The sequence below is a fragment of the Colobus angolensis genome, unplaced genomic scaffold, assembly GCF_000951035.1.
Source record: "Colobus angolensis palliatus isolate OR3802 unplaced genomic scaffold, Cang.pa_1.0 Scaffold170, whole genome shotgun sequence".
Lineage (NCBI taxonomy): Eukaryota > Metazoa > Chordata > Mammalia > Primates > Cercopithecidae > Colobus > Colobus angolensis.
In genome coordinates, this window is record NW_012114822.1 from 1869384 (window position 1) to 1886342 (window position 16959).

At 45.7% G+C, this 16959-nt stretch overlaps 1 protein-coding gene across 1 annotated transcript in view; it reads right to left on the reverse strand.

Annotated features, from left to right (window-relative positions):
- The window catches only part of CAMTA1 (calmodulin binding transcription activator 1), a 938433-nt gene that overhangs the window by 523005 nt on the left and 398469 nt on the right, over positions 1 to 16959 (reverse strand). The window lies entirely within an intron of this gene.

Consider the following 16959-nt stretch of genomic DNA (forward strand, 5'->3'; position numbering starts at 1 on the left):
GGTTCGCGCCATTCTCCGGCCTCAGCCTCCCGAGTAGCTGGGACTACAGGCGTGAGCCACCGCGCCCGACCGAGTCCAGAGTCCTTGAAGAGGTCTCAGCACCACCCTCGCTTTGTAGGGCTGCATGATCACGGGACTTGGTCTCTGGATTTCGATAACTGTACGTGAATTGAGCGGAAGGTGTTTTGGTCAATGGGGACCTCTGTGCCTCCAGAGCTCATAAACCAGAACCCTGTGGTCTAACAGCCACGATGTTCCCCTAATCATGTTACTGCAATATTAATAAGGCTGTTTAATGCAACCAGTTCCTTCTAAATTGTCACATAAAAGTTTGGTAAATGTCAGGCATATCATTTAATAGAAAATGATGTTTTACTGCCAGGGGAGCTAGGTGACTGAGAAGATGAGTATGCAGCCTGGCGACGACCTTTGGCAGGTTTGACGGACAGAGCGCTGTCAGCCTGGGGCTCCTGCCTCAGCCCTTCTTTCTTGCAGTCAGCAGCCACCCCGAGTTCCACGTGTGCAGGGCCCTGGGTGCGGAGTCCTGGGGAGAGGAGGGGACTAGAAGAAACAGCCCTTCCTGTCCTCATGCAGCGTACAATCCTGTTGGAGCAAGAGAAACTACTAGGTTTTCTCAGTCACTGGTCACTGCTCAGGATGCCCCTTGTCGTAAAAGATCATTACCCCCGTTTTAGGAAATCCAGGCAGCTCCCAGGAACATTGGCCCACACAGGAGCAACCTGATGTTTACAGGATGAGTTCGGCTGGGAGCGACGGCTCACGTCTGTAATCCCAGCACTTTGGGAGGCCGAGGCAGGCGGATCACCTGAGGTTGAGAGTTCAAGACCAGCCTGACCAACATGGAGAAACCCCATCTCTACTAAAAATACAGAAAAATTAGCCTGGCATGGTGGCGCATGCCTGCAATCCCAGCTACTCGGGAGGCTGAGGCAGGAGAATCGTTTGAACCCAGGAAGCAGAGGCTGAGGTGAGCCGAGATCACACCATTGCACTCCAGCCTGGGCAACAAGAGCAAAACCTCCATCTCAAAAAAACCAAAAAACAAACAATAAAACAAAGAGATAAGTTCACAGAAGCAAAGTAGCATCTTGTAAACTACTTATAAATGGCGTTAGTATCCTGTAAAAGGGGTTGGTCCTACTAATTTGGGCGGACAGGGGCATAGAGATGGACAGAGTGACATTCCCCACAGCCTAGTTTATGATAGAAAGAGTGTGGAAACCCTTTAAAAATGGCTTCAGTTGGCCAGGCACAGTGGCTCACGCCTGTAATCCCAGCACTTTGGGAGGCCAAGGCGGGCAGATCACGAGGTTAGGAGATCGATACCATGCTCACTAACATGGTGAAACCCTGTCTCTACTAAAAATACAAAAAATTAGCCTATGTTCTATGTGGTGGCGGGCGCCTGTAGTCCCAGCTACTTGGGAGGCTGAGGCAGGAGAATGGTGTGAACCTGGTAGGCAGAGCTTGCAGTGAGCCGAGATCACGCCATTGCACTCCAGCCTGGGGGAAAGGGGGAGATTCCATCTCAAAAAAAAAAAAAGACTTCAGTCAACTGCTTTGATAAATGAATCACAGGATATTGGTAGAAAGAATAGTACATAGTTATTAGAAAAAATGTGCATATCTGTATTTGTTAACATGGAAAGAGTTCTGTGATTTAAAAAAAAAAATTGCAAAATGGAATGCATGGTGAGATGTCATTTCTATAGAATTCTTCACATACCCAGCACTTATATATCTATGTGTGCATAAGGAAAAGTCCGGAAGGATGGCGTTCTCTAAAACCTTGACCCCGGCTATGTCTGGGAAATGGGACTTCAGAGGATGTTTGTGAAGTTGGTTGCTTTTTGTTATATCTTTCTGTGTGGTAAGAATGTTCTTCAATGAGCATGTTCTATCTTTGTCAAAGAGGAAAATGTTAAATGAAATTAAAGGACAAGGATTACAGCATGAACTCAGCAAGCATTCACTGGGCACCTGCTGTACGCCCAATCCTAGGGTTGTAAAGGTGAAGAAACTCAGCCATTGCCTGGAACAGCTTGAAGGCGAGTGGAAATCACAGATAACAGGCAGATGATTGTAATTCCACAAGGGACAGGCAATGAGGGCGGGATGGCGAGGTGGGAATTTGAGGGGAAGGCAGTGAGCTTTGTGTCACCCCCTTTTACTGCAATAAACCTTGGCCTGCATGCCCCCTAAAAGCGGGTTCTTCGGAGGCATGTGTTGGGCCTCAAGGAAAGTTCTCACTGAGCAGAGTTAAAAAGCCCCTTTTGGATCCTCAGGGGATGTGGGGACAGCTGAACTCAAAGCCAGAGAAGGCAAGAAGCAAATGCCTACCTCAAGGGGCCGTGGACAGGCACTGGGCTGAACACGCCAGGCCATCCCACATCTGCCATCCTAGGACACCCCCAAAAGGGGGTGCTAGGATTCCAACCCCTGAGATGAGGAGTCAATGGCTGGGAAAGGTTCGCTGCTGGCAGGGACCCTGTAGGGAGTGAGTGGAGGAGCTGCACTGGAACAGGCGAGGGGATGCGTTTCCGTCACTCACTATCTTCCTGCAGGGAGACTAGACCCTGAACTTCTGAGCTGGAAATGCCACTGTCGAGGGAACTCTGAGCCAACCAAAAGTCTATGATTACGTGCCTGTGACCTTCTCCAGACACGGACTGATGCAGAGAAGTGAACCCCCGAAATCCTGCTAAGTGTCTGGGCTTCCACCTGTTTCTCTGGGATAGCTGTCAACCCCGCTGGCACATTGCACTGAGGTGCCGGCCTCGCCCCTCTTGATGGGTTGTTGATGGACCCTTCCAAGCGTTCTCAGCAACATCCCACCCACATCCCCAGGAAAGGGAAGCTCCAAGTTCCGGAAATCCAATACCTTAAATGAATAATTCCCAGGGCGAATCAGAGAAAAGGCTCCCAGGATACTGTTGGTGGGGAGGGAAAGGGTGACAGTAGAGAAGAGGTCTTTGTGGATAATAAAAGAGATCTGCTGGCCAGGCGCGGTGGCTCACGCCTGTAATCCCAGCACTTTAGGAGGCCGAGGAGGGCAGATCACGAGGTCAGGAGATCGAGACTATCCTAGTTAGCAAGGTGAAACCCCGTCTCTACTAAAACATACAAAAATTAGCCGGGCATGGTGGCGGGCGCCTGTAGTCCCAGCTACTTGGGAGGCTGAGGCAGGAGAATGGCGTGAACCCGGGAGGCGGAGCTTGCAGTGAGCAGAGATCACGCCACTGCACTCCAGCCTGGGCGACAGAACGAGACTCCGTCTCAAAAAAAAGATCTGCCAAGATCAGTAAGAATTTGCCCCGGGCTGCAGTGCCCTGCCCAGCTAGTCCCTTACAGCCCCTTCCTGACTCTTCCTAGCCTCTCCTACAGCCTCCTCATCTCAGCCAAGGAGACACTGGACGAGGGGGTTGAGGCGCTTTCTGCCATCAACTGGCTGCAGCAATGAGGGTGGAGCTCATGTGACCCGAGAATCATCAGGGCAGCAGCCTGTGCAGGTAGCAGCACGGGAAGCCGAAGTGCAGTGGGCAGGGTGCCAACAGACCATCCAGACGACATGCAACAGTTACGGAGCAGGGCCCTCGGCAGCGGGGTGGGGAGGCACATCCACCAAACACTCCCACATCAAGAGCCCCGGGTGGGTTTTATTAGGTCCCCACTAAGCCTAGAGCCTTGCCCTTGGCAATCAATGACACCAGTGGGGAGGCACGGGTGTCACGCCTCCAACCTGGGAACCTGCTTGAGCAGGGACGGAATTCCTGAGTTTTGTGCTCCTGTACAAAGCGATGATGTTTAAAAATAAAACCCGTACACAGTCAATTTCCTGAAAAATAATAATAATAACCTTAACTTTAGCAAGTGGAAAATAGTTTCAGAAAACTGTTTTGATCCTGGATCTCATTGGGAACATGAAAACCTTCTGAGATTCAGCCAGCTGCTGGTTTTTCCACTTCCCTCTGGGTGGACGCTGAGCCATCCAGCTGCGGCGCCCCTGCCAACTGGGACGAGGGCCTGCAGAGCGGTGCAAATTTAGGCCATCCAGTGGAAAGCTTGCCAAGTGCCTCGGCCACTGGGCACAGCCTGACCTTGAGCAGCGATTATGTTTCCAGCTAAGCCTGCAGCCTCTCCTGCAGTAAAAGGAGACCAACAAGACCCAAGGCCTCCACCTGGCAAAGCATCATTCTCCCTCCCACCAGGTGAGGTCCAAGATGGCTTGAACACTCTGACTTCATGTAAAGGTGCTACAAACGTGGAGGTGCCCGATCCTTTATACAACTGCATGTCGTGTGGGTTCATGGTAGTGATTATGATTAAGATTAGTCTGTGGTCATTACACACCCAGAAGATCTCTGGTCATCTGGGGTGATCGAGTTATTCAGGAATCTTCCATCCTGCCCTCTAACAACTGCAGTGAAGATGGGATGATACCTTTGTGAAATTTCCCACAGGCCCCAAGGAAAACCTGAGAACTAATAAATACATGTAAATACATCTAATAAAATAAAATTTGAGATTAAAAGGAATCTCGCTTGCATATTCATGAACCACGTAGAAACTCAAATGAGCTCTTCTAAGCTCCTTATTCATGGGGAGTCAGAGATTTAACATGTGCTGGGAAGATTGCTTAGCAAATATAAGCCTGGCAACGGCACATTCATCCATGAATTCATTGGACAAGTATTTATTAACTGTCCCTTTGCATTACTATTTATTTTGCATATTCCTCCCCCTTTGCAAACCCAGGGCCTCATATAAATGGCAGGCACTCACCTGTTGACGATGCTGGTGTTCTGAGGGCCTAGAAAGCATAACCCCTGACCTCAGGTTGCTTGTATCTGCTCAAGGAGGTAAGAGTCACTTCCTCCATGAAGCTTTCCTGACCCCACAGGACTCTGTTAGGTGACCCTAGTGTGCATTTCTCAAGATTCTCCCTGTTAGCACCTACCTCCCATCACACATTCACACACACATGCACACTCACACACATATGCACACAATCTCACATACACATACACGCACATGCACGTGTTCCATTGTCTCTATCCTCTCCTGCACTGTAAGTTTAGGGCAGGCAGACACTGAATCTGCTTTGCCCACCCTACCCTGACATACACATGTAGGAAACATTCAATACATCACTGGATGAATGAAGCAAGAAATGAATGGTTGGATGGGTGGGTGCGTGGGTGGAAGAACAGGTAAGTAAAGGCAAGGCAAAGGCCTAAGATGTGGCCCAAGGAAAGATGTATGAGGGGGTGACCCGCAAGGGCAGGAAGGAACAAGGGTGTTGGTCATCAAGGGAAGAATATCAAGAAAAAAAGGTTTGAGATCTTAAGGATAGTGAAGACTTGGCACAGGGTGAGTTGATATTTTCTGGTCACTTCTGTGCCACACAGGGTGCTGGGCACCTCATGAGCATTACCCTGGATCCTCACACCTGCCCCTGGGGCAGATATACCCATGTAGAAGAGGAAGCTAGGCTTAGCAGGATAAGCTGGCACCACTGCAGAGCCACCACGTGGCAGAGTCAGGATTGGGGACCAAGTGGGCCTGACCCAAGCTCCCTCCATGAAGACCAATGGGCATCCTCTGGCCCAGGGACTGTTGCCATCAGGTGGGACTGTTGCCATCAGGAAAGAAGAGAGTGTGCTCCAGGAGGCAGCTCTAGGCAGTGCACAGGGATGAAACAATCGGCATGGCAGCCGGGCTCCTTGGAACAAAAAGAAAGGGCTGGGGGCTGTCTAGGGAGGACCCAGGACGCATGACCCACCCCTGCCCACAGAAACATAGCTCACTCTCCATCTGAGCACAGCCACTATGTCATGGGATGATGTGAAGCCAGGGAGGGAGGCAAGGACACATTCCTAAATAATATCCTATTTTATAGTCAACAGTCAGGCAAGAGAAAGGGAGAAAGAGGAGGGCAGGAAGACAGCGAGACGCAGAAAGGATTGAGTGTTCCATGAGGATCGAATCTCAGCTTCCCCGCAGGTACACTGAGACAGAAGACGCAGGTCCTCACAGCCAGAGTGGCTCATAGAGCCGGCCTGGGCGATGTCTCATCACCCAGATGGGCACAAAGAAAGACAGGCTTGCAGGGTCCCGTGGCCTGTCTGACACAGTGCCCATGGGGTTTTCTCAAAAGCATCATCTATTTAGCCGATGGCCCCAAAGTGTTTCATTTAGCTGGAAATCGTGCTTGGTCCATTTCCCAGATCTCACTGACATTATGAGAGGCCGGCAAAATGCGTCTGGCAGCAGAGCAGTTCAGCAACCCATCACCTCGAGTCACAGTCCTGTCGCCCCTGTTTGGAAAGCAGACAGTTCAGACGACTTCTAGAAGGCAGAGTCACTGCTGCCTCCCAGGCAAGAGAGGATTACAGGGAGCATGTGTGTGTCTGTGTATGTGTGTGTGTGTGTGTGTGTGCACACCAGCCTGTGAACATGCCCTCTGAAGGAAGGCAGGGGTCACCCATGGCGCAAGGCAGTCACTGTCCTCCCTGACCATGGGATAAAACCTTGCCATTTATCTTATTTAATCCTCCCACTAGGCAGGAATCATTATCACCAAACTGTTTCTGAGAAAGTCAAAGCTTAGCCGGTTCATGTGGCCCCAATTCCACAGCCAGCGAGGAGCAGGGCTGAGACTGTAACTCAGCACTGTCTGAATCCAAAGGCCAGGCTCTCACTGAGACCCCACTGTCCCCCACCCTGTTCCACGGGCCTGGATTGGTGCTTCACGATGCATTCACTGGTCTGCCTGGTACCATATAAAGAAGAGTCAAGTCCCATCACCAAAGAAATTTGCAGAATTCTCGGTGAAACACAACGGAACAGTTTTGATTCTGGAGGGACTTCCTGGAGGCCTTCAAAGGCTAATGCACGCTATGGAAACCCAAAAGCCAGAGCAATGGCTCTGCTTGTGAAAGCCCCCGAAGGCAAGGCTCTGGGTGTGTTACCAATTCTCCAAGTCTCGCACAGTCTCTGGCACAAGGTAGGAGAGTGCACTACTCATCAAGTGCATGAGTGAATGAATGATGAATGAATGAACAAGTAACTAAATGCCGTGAATGAGAGTTCTGTCTAAAGATTAAAAAAAAATAATAAGAAGAAGAAGGCTCTGGGGAAAAGGCCCCAGCATCTCTGCTGTCATGGAGTATTCCTGCTGCCCAAGCTCCTCTCATAGAACCTGGCTCTTCCTGTGCTGCCTCCAGTGTTCCACGAGATGGGTTCTGAGAAAGCCGGGCCATTCAGCTGTGCTGGTGCCATGTGGGCCTTCAGCACTTCCTGCCCTGGTTCTCCCACCTGGTGGGCTCTAGGAGGAATCCCCCGTGAGGGCACAGCAGAAGCTGACTGACAACCAGGTGGGAGGGAGACCTCCTGGGCCCAGCCAGAGGGGCCTAGGGAGTGGGAGGCAGGAGTCAGGACCTCAGTGACCCTGGAGATCGCTCCCCATATGTCCTTATCCTCTTAACCATTTCCTCTCCATGTCCAGGCACTCATGGGAAGTTAAAACCCCAAGTTGGACCCATGGTGCCAGGTCAGGGGACAGCAGGTGCCGCCTGGGTGCCCCAGCACAATTCCTTTCTCCCTGTCCGACTCAGCCTAAGAGTGGCTCTCATTTTGAAAATGCAGCTCAGATGTTGGCTGCGTCCCATTGGAGAAGCTGTCTGAGGCCTTTGCCATCCTCTTGAGAGATCTAAAGCCACAGAGCCGAGGTGGTCCCTTTTTCTGGAACCCACGGAGAACAAGAGAAGACAGGGCGGCACCGTGGGGACACCAGGTGACAAGACTCAGCAGTGGTCTCAGAGGAGACAGAAGCTGTCTTTAGGGATCTGAATGCTCCCGGGAATAGGGTATCCACCCAGAGGAAAAATAGGCCAGGCCAGGATCCCTGAGCCCACAGCAGGCGAGACTCAACCCAGCAGAAGGCGGGTTTGTAAATGGAACTTTCCCAGCGTGCCTGGCCTCTTTCCATTATTCTTCTGGGCCCAAAGTACAGACACTTTACAGGCTTTCCCTGTCTTTCGTGGGGGCCTGGGATTTCTCTACTATAATAACTCATAGGTGGTCTATTTCCAGAACAAAGACACTCCATTCATTCATCTCACAAACATTCTTGACCCCCTGCGATGAGTCAGGTGTGGCGCCTTCCCCAAGCCAGGCAGAGCTGAATCTCTGACTCTGGTTTTGGGCTTTGTATGAGAACTCTTTAAAAATATGGTTGGCTGGCATCTTAGTCAGCTCAGGCTTCCATAACAAAGTACCAGAGGCTGGGGGGGCTTAAACAGCAGACATTTATGTCTACAGGTCTGGAGACTGGAAGTCTGAGATCAAGATGCCAGCCAGTTCCATTCTTGGTGAGGGCTCCCTTCCTGGCCTACAGGTGGCCACCTTCTCACTGTGTCCTCACAAAGCAGGGTGAGAGCTCTAGTATCTTCCTCTTCTTTTTTCTTTGTTTTGGTAGAGATGGGGTCTTCCTATGTTGCCCAGGCTGGTCTCAAACTCCTGACTTCAAGCAATCCTCCTGCCTCAGCCTTCCAAAATGCTGGGATTACAGGTATGAGCCACCGTACCCGGCCCCTCTTCCTCTTCTTATAAGGGCACTAATCCTATCATGGGGCCCCACCCTCACAACTTCATCTAAACCTAATTACCTCCCAAAGGCCCCATCTCCAAAGACTATCACAATGGGGTTAGGGCTTCAGCACATGGATTCTGGAGGAACACAGATATTCAGTCTATAGAAGATGGTGAGTCTTTTTTTTTTTTTTTTTAAGAAAAAACTCAAATGTCAGGAGAGAACACAGACACAGTCACCCACTACCACAAATGATGCAGTGAGTTTCCCACGTTTGGGGAAATCACAAGGATCAACACATCTAGCATGCAATGGATAAGCCTCAGCCTGGGAGAACTGCCTTCAGGATCCTGTTGTATCTCCCCTGCCAGTAAAGCATGGCGGGTCCCTTCTTGATAGAGACCTACACGCATACACACGTAATAGCCACCAGATCACACTCACCCCTGGCAGCAGAATGGCAACGCTCCCTCCCATATGCCACAATAGTAAAAGGCTCGTTGAGTCCAATCCCATAAATACAGAAACAGAAAACATGCCAATATTTGGCTGAAGTGTCTATGAAAAAGGGCTGGCTAAACAGATGCACGGTATAAACAAGCTTACAGGGGAGATACTTAACCTTCGTAACAGAGCAGACCTTTCAAAGACATCCTCAAGGCCGGGCTCACACCTGTAATCCCAACACTTTGGGAGGCCGAGGCGGGCAGATCACGAGGTCAGGAGACCAAGACCATTCCGGCTAACACAGTGAAACCCCGTTTCTACTAAAAATACAAAAAATTAGCCGGGCGTAGTGGCGGGCGCCTGTAGTCCCAGCTATTTGGGAGGCTGAGGCAGGAGAATGGCGTGAACCTGGGAGGCGGAGCTTGCAGTGAGCTGAGATCCGGCCACTGCACCCCAGCCTGGGCGACAGAGCGAGATTCCGTCTCAAAAAAAAAAAAATCCTCAAGATTCTTTTATGGTACAATTAACATGAAAAGATGGTGTTCATAACAGGCTCGAGTTACTATTTGTACTTGAAATTGATATAACTGCACACATCTCCTAAAATGCCACGTAAGGGACTTCCAGGTCGCCAAGGTAATGACAGCCACAAAAACTCAAATCTCCCAACGCATCCTCCAAAAACTACACGGGTCAACAAGAAGAACAAAAACAACCACACAAATCCCACACACCTTTCACGTGACTGGAAATAAGAGACACTATAAACATCAAATTACCAAATTCTTGAGTTCCCACCCAGAACTTTTATAAAGAGCAAAGGGATAAGATGGGTCCAAAAGCCAATGAAGGCAGAAGTCGAGCATGGAGAGTTTAGGAATCAATTACAATTACCTGAAGAAAGAGAAAGTACATCCTACAGCGGAGGAAAATACTAAATATGAATCCAGAAAGACCAGAATGTGGACTAGAAGGAAGTGATTTAAAGGCAGGCAGAGGCAGCATTAGAAAATATGCAGGGGAGGGAGGGAGAAGCCAGATGTGGGCATTTAGGATTCTGCAAAACAAAAAATAATGATACATCCAAGGATCCTCAACTCCTCCCGCCCCTCCCCCAAAAACCAGTCATAAAGAAACTGTACTACGCTGCACTGACAGAAGAGGGAGCTCTTGAACTAAAAATCACACGAAGCACTCAATGCGGAGATGGAAGCGGTCTTCATCTGTAGGAGACTATGAAAGAAGAAAAACGAAAATGAGAATACAGAGTTCAGCGGGTAAAACTTAGCCCAAAATCCCAGCCATAAGGTGGAGGGGGAGGAACTGTGTCAAAACACTACAAACTGAATTAAAAACCTCACGATGCATCTGAAAAATATCCTCACCGCTTGTAAATGAAAAGATCAAATAACTTACTGTAAGGGCAAGACAGACAGTTGTCAGTCTTCTCAAAAACAACCTAGAAGGTGGGGCAAGGATGGGGCAGCAGTTTCATGAAACTCAAAGATTTTATATCTAGCAAAGCAGACCCTCAAAAATCAGAGGTACAGAATAAGAGTTTAAAATATGGAAGAATTGAGTGATATGCCCACAGGTGCCTCTGAAGGAATCTTCTAGAGAATTAACTTTATCCAACCAGGAGATGACTGGGGACTATTTGGCAAATTTTGGACCTAAATTAAGTGTGTAACTAAGGTTAGGAGAATCATACATAGGTTATATATGTTTTGTCAACTACAAAATGATAGGAAACAAAAGAAGGAAAGACAAAACCAGAATAAACTCAATGACGGTTGTAGAGGCAACAGGTGGGAGTCAAGAGACACCATTACGAACTGAAAAACCAAATGGTAAAAGTTAGTAAGAGACTAATAGGATTTTTAAAGGTAATGAGTACAAAGGTACCCATTAGACTAAAAATGAGAATTTCTTATATATAAAAAGAAATTAAATGAATATAGAAAATGTACCACATAGAAAGGCAAGTACAGCAAGTAAAACATAATATACATTGCATTTATTACACAAGATATTATACACATTGGACACATAAATAAAAGTGAATGGGCTTATGAAAATAAAAAATTTTCAATTTGGTTTAAAAAGAAAGATCCAACTATATGTTACATATAAGAGGCATACTCTTGAAAAGAGTGTATTAGTCCATTCTCACGCTGCTATGAAGAACTGCCCGAGACCGGGTAATTTATAAAAGGAAAGAGGTTCGACTGGCTCACAGTTCCACATGGCTGGAGCGGCCTCAGGAAACTTACAATCATGGCAGAAGAAGATGCAAACACTTCCTTCTTCACATGGCGACAGGAGAGAGAAGTGCCGAGCAAAGTGGGAGAAGCCCCTTATAAAACCATCGGATCTCGTGAGAACTCACTATCATGAAAACAGTATAGGGGAAATTGTCCCCATGATTTAATTTTCTCCACCTGGTCCTGCCCTTGACACATGGGGGTTGTTACAATTCAAGGTGAGATATGGATGGGGACACAGAGCCAGACCATACCAAAGAGATTCAGAAAACCTAAAACTGAAAGGACAGCAAAGATATATGAGGCAAATGGAAACAATAAAACAAGTTCTGCAATCTTGATATCAAAGTAGAATAAGTATAATTTAAGAAAAAACATTATGACACTTTCTAATGCTAAAAGTCACATTCCACAGTAAAAATACAACCGTCATGAATACTAGAGCACCAAACAGGACTACAACCACCTTTACAGGATAGAAAATTGTAGGAAATATAGGCCAGATTTGATGGCTCACACCTGTAATCCCAGCAATTTGGGAGGCCAAGACTGGTGGATCACTTGAGGTCAGGAGTTCAAGACCAGCCTGGCCAACATGACAAAACCCTGTATCTACTAAAAATACAAAAATTAGCCAGGCGTGGTGGTGCCCGCCTATAGTCTCAGCTATTCAGGAGGCTGAGGCACAAGGATTGCTTGAACCTAGGAAGCAGGGATTGCAGTGAGCCGAGAAAGCAACACTGCACTCCAGCCTGGGTGACAGAGTGAAACTCTGTCACACACACACACATACACACACACATGAAAGAAAGAAACTGCAGGAAATACAGATGAAAACACTAAGAACAGTGTGCTGACCACACCGCTGTCAGTACAAGAGAATCCAGATAGACAAAAAATAAGGACACAGAAGCCCTAAACAACATAATCAATTTCCTTGACAAATCAATTTGTCACCGATATGGTTTGCATTTGTGTCCCACCCAAATCTCATGTCAAACTGTAATCCCCAACGTTGGAAGAAGAGCTTGGGGGAGGTGACTGAATCATGGGGGAGGATTCCCCCTTGCTGTTCTCGTGATAGTGAGTGAGTTCTCAGGAGGTCCCGTTGTTTGAAGGTGTGCAGCACCTCCCCCTTTACCCTCTTCCTCCTGCTTCAGTCACGCAGGACACGCTGGCTTCCCCTTCACCTTCTGCCATGATTGTAAGTTTCCTGAGGCTTCCCCAGCCATGCTTCCTGTACAACCTGTGGAACCGTGAGTCAATTAAACTTCTTGTCTTTATAAATTACCTAGTCTCAGGTCGTTCTTCGTAGCAATGTGACAGCAGACTAATTCAGTCACACGTCATACTTTTTCCTTGAATTCCCTTATAATAGATGGGGAATCTACTACACTTTCTCCGTAAGTACACACACAGACTATCCACAAAAATTGGTCATGAGTTAGGTGATAATCAATGCTTTTCATAAAACAGAAATATTACAAATAAATATTTTCTGATCACAGTCTAATAAAACTGGAAAATAATGTTAAAAATCTTTTTAAAAGTAAAGCAATAGAAATACAAAAAATGTACATGTGATCATTAAAACACTACATACCAGGCTGGGTATGGTGGCTCACACCTGTAATCCCAGCACTTTGGGAGGCTGAGGTGGGAGGATCACCTGAGGTCAGAAGTTTGAGACCAGCCTGGCCAACATGGTGAAATCCCATCTCTACTAAAATTACAAAAATTAGCTGGGCATGGTGGTGCATACCTGTAGTCCCAGCTACTCAAGAAGCTGAGGTGGGAGAATCACTTGAATCTGGAAGGCAGAGGTTGCAGTGAGCTGAGATCGCACCACTGTGCTCCAGCCTGGGCAACAGAGCAAAATTTCATGTGAAAAAACAAACAAACAAACAAAAAACACGACATAACTGAATTTATGAGACATATTTAAAATAGTGATCAGACTGAAAATTCATAGCCTTTATTATTTTAATAAAAATGAAAAATTAAAATTTTTAAATTCTAAGCTCAAAAAACTAGCAGAAGAACAACAGCAAAACCACAGGAAAGGGAAAAATAGAGTTAGATGTAGAAATAAATGAGGTAGATCAAATGAATCAAAATTTTGGGTCTTTTTAAAAGAAATAGGATAATCACAAGCTAAACTTAATCAAAGAGTGAGAAAGCACAAATATTCCAAGTAAGAATGGCAGGATACAGATGAAGGCTTATTATATAGCTACAGTTATCAAGACTGTGTGGTACTAGCAAAGGAATTGACACATAAACCAATAGAACAGAATAGAGAACCCAGAAAGAGACCTGCACAAATACACGCAACTGATTTTTGACAGAAATGCCAAAATTAATTCAAGATAGCTTTGTTGAAAGATAGCCTTTTCAACAATTGGTGCTAGAGTGATCGGACATCCACAGGCAAAAAAAAAAAAAAAAAGAAAGAAAAGAAAAGAAAAACCTCCACCGAAGTCTTCTCCACACCTGCAAAAACTAACTCGGAATGGACAATGGGCTTAAAACATAGGAGAAAATTTGGGAACTAGGGCTAGGCAAAAGGTTCTCAGACTTAACACCTAAAGCACAATACATAAAAGGAAAAATGGGTAAACTAGATTCCATCAAAATTAAAATCTTTGCTCTGTGAAAGACGCTGTTAACAGGATGCAAAAGAAGATACAAAGTAGGAGAAAATATTTGCAGATCACCTATCAGACAAATGACTGGTGTTTAGGACATAAAAAGAACCCTCAAAGCTTAATAAAAAATAATCCAATTAGAAAATGGACAAAGGACTCCAACAGGTAATTCTCGAAAGAGAATATACAGATGGCAATAAACACATGCAAAGGTGTTCAACATCATTAGCCAAGTAGAGAAATACAAATTTAAACCACAATTAGATAACATTACACACCTATCAGGAGAGCTAAAATAAAAAATAGTGACAACACCAAATGCTGATAAGGATGTGGAGAAATGGGACCATCCATACATCGCTGGTGGGAATATAAAGCACAGCTACTTTGAAAAGTGCTTTGGCAGATTCTTTAAAAGCTAAACATGTAGTTACCATACAACCCAGCAATTGCATTCCTAGGCATTTATCTCAAAGAAATGAAAATCTGTGACCACACAAACACCTGAAGGCAAATGTTTATAGACACTTTATATGTAATTGCCAAGAACTAGAAACACCCAGATGTCCTTCAATGTATAAAGGGCTAAACAAACTGTAGCACATTCATTCCATGGCACATCACTTGGCAATAAAAAGAAATAAGCTCTTAATACGTGCAACAATCTCGATGAATCGCGGGACAATTATGCTGAGTCAAAGTAGCCAATTCCAAAAGATAATTTATTGTATGATTCCAATTATATAATGTTCTTGATAAGATAAAGATTATAGACATAGAGAAAAGATTAGTGGTTGCAAAGAGTCAAAGAAGGTGTAGGGGAGGGGAGGAAGTGAGTGTGGCTAAAAAGGGCATCCTGCAGCACACCCTAGAGGTGAGGGACATGTTCTGTATCTTAATTGTGCCAACATCAAGTATCCTGGCTGTGATACTCTGCTATAGTTTTCAAGATGCTACCATTGAGAAAAACAGCTCAAAGGGTACATAGATCATCTCTCTGTATTAGTTCTTACAACTGCATGTGAATCAACAGTTGTCTTGAAATAGAAAGTTTAACTTTAAAAAAAAAAGCAAAGGGCAAAAGGGGAATTAAAAGAACCGCCCTTTGGGGAAAAAAAAAAGGGGGAAATAAGAAAATACACATGTATCTGCGTATCTCAGCAAAGAAATACAAAACAGAGAAGGGGATAATAAGGAGAGTGGTTACCCCTGTGTGGGGAGGGATGGGGGCAGTGACACGTCTCTGGATCTAACTTTTTTGCATAGTTTTGATTTTTTATAAACATGTTAATGTTTTCCATCCTAAAAAAAATTAACAAGGATGGGGAGAGACCCTAAAATAGAACACAAGGAAAAACAAAAGAGCCTAATTATATTTTATTTCCAAGAATAACATAACCAGAGAGAAAGGGGGTGGAGATTAACCCAAAAGGCTTATGAATACAGTATTTTGATTATCTGCCCTCAGGCTAAAGAAAAAATGCTATAAACAAACATTGAACTCTAGTTAGTAGGTTTGCTTTCTTCAGTGGCATAGGTTAACTCTTATTTCATTACTTTATATATATTTTAGGATTTAGACAATAATATACTCAGGAAAATTTCTCCATGTTGGAAAAGAAAGTGCCATATATGGAAAGATGAAAGGCTAGGAGGAACCCTGTGATGTTGGACTAGAATTGGTATCATCACGAATGCATGGTTTTACACACATCCATGAATGTGGATGCTTAGAAGTAGGTGTAGATATAAATGTGTTTGTGTATGTAGGAATGTATCCTCACACATGCATTGCTTAGCTGCTTCTACTAAGGGAGAGAGTGACTAGAAGCGATGGCATACCCCTCGCAAAGAATACAGCTTTGCGAGTATTCTCGCAAAGAAGAAACCGCTCTCTGCTGAAAGGAGCCAGGGCTCATTAGAGATTGATCTAATTCCAGGGCTGGTGAGAGGAAGTGGAAGGCAACCTTGGGACATTTTGCTGAGCTAGAAAAAAGGAAGTGCTCAGAGAATGATGGGTGAAATGAACCACTAATAACAACAACATGAATGAATCTCAAAATCACGATAATGAGTGAAATCATCCTTATATAAAATAATGCATATTGCACATGTTCCATTTAGATGAAGTGCTAGAACAGGTAAAACTAATCTATGGTGAGAACAAAATCAGAACAGTGGTTGCTGCTGAAGATGATAGGGCAAGAACTGGTTAGAAAGGAACATGAAAGAACTTTCTGGACTGGCTGCAACGCTCTTCAACTTGATAGGGGTTTGAGTCACACAGGTGCATGCAGTGGTCAAAGCTTGTTCGATGGTACACTTACTACATTTACCTTGCACTGTAAGGAAGTTTTACCGAGTGAAAGAACTGTAAATAAATGTTAAAGTCTAGACACTATCATGCCTGCCAAAGTGTTTATGGATGAAGTGTGCTGACATCTACAACTTACTTTGAAATGCAATTTAAACAGAAGATGCATTGCTGGGTGAATAGCTGAATAGATCTGTGATAAAGACAGCATGACAAAATGTTCATTAAAGAACCTAGGTGGGCCGGGCGCGGTGGCTCAAGCCTGTAATCCCAGCACTTTGGGAGGCCAAGATGGGTGGATCACGAGGTCAGGAGATCGAGACCATCCTGGCTAACACGGTGAAACCCCGTCTCTACTAAAAATACAAAAACTAGCCGGGCGAGATGGCGGGCGCCTGTAGTCCCAGCTACTCGGGAGGCTGAGGCAGGAGAATGGCGTAAACCCGGGAGGCCGAGCTTATAGTGAGCCGAGATCTGTGGCCACTGCACTCCAGCCTGGGCGACAGAGCGAGACTCCGTCTCAAAAAAAAGAACCTAGGTGATAGGTACATGAGTGTTCATTGAAAAAAAATCTGTTAACTTTCTCTATGTTTGAAGTTTTTCATAATAAAATGTTGTGGAAAAATATGATGGGGATTTGTCAAAAAGACACAGTAGCCATATTGAAAGGGC